Raw genomic sequence first — 4874 nt, 5'->3', positions numbered from 1 at the left:
GTGAGCTACTCCCTCTCCTCCTGACGCACTCCCACCCACTGGAGTTCTTTTTCCTGGCCGATGCACCCTTCCTGCCTCGCTCAGCCTGGCTCTCTGCTCATTTCTTTTTACCCCTTCCTTTCCTCAGACCTGTTAAGACATTTGGTGTTTTATCTCCTCTAGTCCACTCATCGTAACTTTCTTCCTCCTTTTGCTCATATGAGCGGATAAGTGGTTTTCTTACTTTTTTAGTGTTTTTGCTTCTTAATTATTCAGGGTAAAGATGCCTCAGTGAATTACGGAGAAATCGAGTAAGGATGTGGGTTTGAGTCACCTTTCTAGGAATGGTCTTTTAAAAGCGGGATAGGTTGATTCTCGGTTCCGCGCTGTTTAAGAGGTCGCCTCCAGAAAGAATGGGGAGGAGGAGATATGCTGAAGGTAGAGAGTTCTTTCTAGGGAATGTCCCAGGCTTAAGGTAGGAATTTATTCACTCAGGAGTCACGATCCTCTTGGGATTTTTATCAGTTATGCTGGACTACTACTGTGAAACTTGCTATTAGGATGTTAAGACCACAACTTTTGCCTCCAGTAAAAACAAACAAAAACCTTTTTTATTTGTAAATAATTTCAAACATACTGAAAAGTTGCAAGAATAAAAATAGTACGAAGAACACATCTGTATACCTTTTAATCAAATTCATCTATACATATATACACAATATTTACATGTATATGTAAAACACACATATATATCTAGTGAATCATTTGAGAGTAGATTGCATTCATCATGATCCTTTACACCTAAATACTTAACCGTGTATTTCCTAAGCATTGGAATATTCTTTACATTATTTAAACACATTTCATATTGATACAATACTTTTATTTAATCTACCATTGATATTCCAGTTTTGCTTATTGACCCAGTAATGTCCTTTATAGCTTTTTTCTCTAGTACAGGAACTAGCCTAGCCTCACATATTACAGTTAGTTGTCATGTCTCTTGAGACTCCTTCTGTTGAGAACATTTCCACAGTTCTTTGCTTTTGTGAGTAAAGCAGTAGTTCTTAAATGGGGCAGTTTTGCCTGCTAGAGAACATTTGGCAATATATGGAGATGTCATAACTGGGGCATACTACTGACATTTAGTGGGTAGAAGTCAGAGATGCTGTTGAACACCCTGCAATTCCCAGAACAGTCCCCACCATGAAGAATTATGTGTCCCCCAGTGTCAATAGTACCAAAGTGGAGAAGCCTTAGACAAAAATATCTTTTCCTATTTTCTTTTATTAAATTAAAGTTTTATTTTGAGGTAATTATAGATTCACCTGCTGTTGGGAGAAATAATACAGAGAGATCCAATGTATGTTTTACCCAGTTTTCCCAATAGTAACATCTTGTACAACTGTAGTACAATATCAGAAGTAGATTAATGGCATTGATATAGTCAAGATGGAGAACATTTCTGTCACTAGAAGGATCCCTTATGTTGCCCTTTTATAACTACTCCCACTTCCCTTGCCTTCCCCCTTGCTATAATTTTTTATGAGACACCTGTCATTTCTTTGTCACTACAAAAGTTACCGAATAGCTGTAATAAAGTGATTTTATTTGTTGGCATTATCTCCAGTGATCAGGAATGTCATTTTATGACTGCGCTAAACTTGTCCTATAGATGGAATATTAATTTTGCAGAGATTTTAGATGCTATACACTCAAAACACACACACACACACACACACTTACATGTTTTACAGCTTAATAATTAAAGTATTGAGCTTTCCATCCAGTTTTAAAACTGTATTTATGAATCCTTTTGAAACTGTCTGTACTTCCCAGTCCATGCCCCTGAGCCCCAGGGTACTGGATTTTGTGTTTATTTTTCCTTGTTAAAAATTGTATCAGTGCTCCTCTAAATAATACCATGTTAAATTTTGCTCACTTTTGAAATTTATAAATATGATAGTTTGTTGCATTGAGTCTGCTATGTGTAGTTTTTTATTCATAATTGTTCCTAAGATTCATCCATTTCATGTTTAATTGTACTTCATTAGTTTTTCACTGGTGTATGAAATCCTATTGTGTGAATATGCCACAGTCTTCTTTCAATCAGCATTTGGGTGGTTTGCATTTTTGTTATGAAAAATGCTGCTGTGAATGTATTTGTACATGTCTCCTGGTGTACTTGTCTTGAAAGAATAGATGCAGGAATGTATGCACGTGTTCAGCTTTAGTAAATAATACCAAATTGTTTTCCGAAGTGATTGTGCTAGCTGACACTCTTATGAGCAATGCCTGAGTTCAGATTATTCCATGTTCTTGCAGTACTACAACTATGAAATTTCTTATTTTGGTCATCAAATAGTGGGTTTCACTGTGTGTGGTGGGGGTTGGAGTAGTATATTGCATTGTGCATATTATAGTCGTTGTAATAAAACATTGAAGTGAAAAGGGCAGAGCTAGAAAAAGTGTAATTAATGTGTATATTCTGAGAATTATAATTCATATACTTAGTTGCTAGAGCATCACATGGGGTGTTGGAGAAGATCCCTCCTGAAGCCACCAGAGACACACTAGATGAAAGCTTGTAAGACTAGTGGCTCTAAAAATTTCCTGGTTACAGCTTGCCCTGCCTGCCCCGTACCATACTACCGCAAAAAGAAATGGGGAGGAACAAAATAATTAAGTTTTGGCAAAGGTGTTGTGGTGACATATGGATTGCTTTATTTTGTAAGAAAAGAGCTAATGTGTGTGTAGTTTTATTATATTTACTTTGATAGTGTATTGTAAATTATTTTTTAAACAGTCTGAACTCACAGGCAGTCAGTGAACAAACAACTTTTAGGGAGGGAGTCCTGTATTTGTTTTAGCTGTGGAGCAGGCATTTGATCATAGAGTAGGCAGACTGTGATTTTTTTTTTGTTTTGTTTTTTTTAGTTTATTCATTTATTTTGAGAGAGAGAACATGAGCAGGGGAGGGGAAGAAAGAGAGGGAGAGAGAGGATGCTAAGTGAACTCCATGCCATCAGTGCAGAGCTGGTTGTGGGGCTTGAACTCATGAACTGTGAGATCATGACCTGAGCCAGAATCAAGAGTCGGACGCTTAACCAACTGAGCCACCCAGGCACCTCCAGACTGTATGATTATTGTTGAAAACATGGATTAAGCAACTATATTTTTTTCAATTGATGTACACCTTACTTTGTTGAAATCTTATCAGCAAAGTATTGATAATTAAGAGGAGAATGCTCTCAGTATGTTAGCCAAGAACACAAAGACCCCTTGTAGTTGATTTAGGTAGGACTATAGGAAACTGGACTTGGTAAATTCTTTTACAGTTTCATTTTAAATTTTGAGTTTCTGTGATGTACTTAAATCGATATTCCAGCCCCTTGGACCATTTTCCTTTTTGTTTAAATCCTCATGGAATGTTAGAGATGAATCATGTCTAATAACCTTAAAATTTGGGTGAAGGGTGGCATTTTGGGCAAACAGCAGGAGAAAAAAAGCAAATCACCATAATTTATTATTCACTGCCTTCTCTTTCTTTACCTAAGCCATCTCATCAAGAAAATGAAAAAGAGCCTAGAGGTATACTCTAACAGATTCAGAAGTGAGATTAAATTTAAAATCTTGAGACTTGGTGAAATAATGACTTTATTACTAGGAACAGTGTAGCAATTAGCTAATTTTTACCCTTGTTCTTCTAGATATCCTAGGATCTTTATATTGTAAGTTCCAGTTAGATAAAAGAAATCCTCAATTAATTAGCTCAATGTTTACTGAAGCTTATGGAGGAAAATAAAGAAGTCTAAAACATGGACCGTGTTCCCTGATGAACAGGCATTGTGTTGGACACAGTATATTTACAACTATCTACGAGAAGGAAGTAAATGACTTGTGGCTAATGAGTAGTGGGGATATATTAGCTATTTCATTTAGAGATACTGAAGTGTCCTGGAATAGTAGAGAACCTCTCATGAAGAAATTGGGATGTCATTAGGATCGGTGGACAGAAATTACATAGGTAATATTTTAGGATGGTGGTAGTATATTACATATTGTTTCCTTTGTGATTCTTTTTTCTCCTTTCTTCCCCAAGCTTTCATACCCATAGTAGGTATAGGGGAGACCTTAAAAGCAAGAATAAGCAGTGTAGTAAAGTAAAATCAGCAGCAAGAAAGGAGTTAGAATAGCTAAAACAATGTTAGGGAAGAAAAAGTGGGAGGAATCATTCTACATAATGTTAAGTCTTAGATATAATTTCATTGATCAAGACAGTGTGGCATTGGTAGAGTAGTAGACAGATCAATGGAACAGAATAGAGAACCCAGAAATAGATCAACACAAATATGCCCAATTGATTTTTGACAAAGGTACAAAAGCAATTCAGTAGGAGAATAGTCTTTTCAACAAATGGTGCTGGAATGATTGGACATCATTGACAAAAAAATGAACCCTGACCTAAACCTCACACCTTAAAAAAAAAAAAAAAAAAAAAAAAAAAAAAAAAAAAAAAAAAAAGTAAAATGGATACCTGTGAGATCAATGTAAAATGAATTTAAATGTGAAATGTAAAACTATATAACTTTTATAAAAAAACACGAGAACATCTGCAGGATCTAGGGCTAGGGAAACAGTTACTAGACATAACACCAAAACCCCATTTCATAAGAGAAAAAAATCTTCATTTAATGGACTTCATTAAAATTAAAGTCTGTGCTCTGTAAAAGACCTGGTTAATAAGATGAAAAGATTAGCCACAGATTAGGAGAAAATATTTGCAAATCAAATATCTGAAGGACTTGTATCCAGAATATGTAAAGAACTTTCCAAACTCAGTGGTGAGAAAGTAAACAGTACAATTAGAAAATGAACAAAAAGAGCCTGTAAAG

The 4874-nt window shown here is 35.6% G+C and overlaps 1 protein-coding gene across 2 annotated transcripts in view; it reads left to right on the top strand.

Annotated features, from left to right (window-relative positions):
• Nucleotides 1-4874, top strand: part of PDSS2 (decaprenyl diphosphate synthase subunit 2) — a 287564-nt gene that overhangs the window by 589 nt on the left and 282101 nt on the right. The gene's annotated exons all lie outside the window — the stretch shown is intronic.

Source organism: Puma concolor, chromosome B2 (assembly GCF_028749965.1).
Source record: "Puma concolor isolate L17-30 chromosome B2, mPumCon1.1.hap2, whole genome shotgun sequence".
In the NCBI taxonomy this organism is placed as follows: Eukaryota; Metazoa; Chordata; class Mammalia; order Carnivora; family Felidae; genus Puma; species Puma concolor.
Note: the sequence above shows the minus strand (reverse complement) of the source record. Positions and strands in the feature narration are given on the sequence as shown.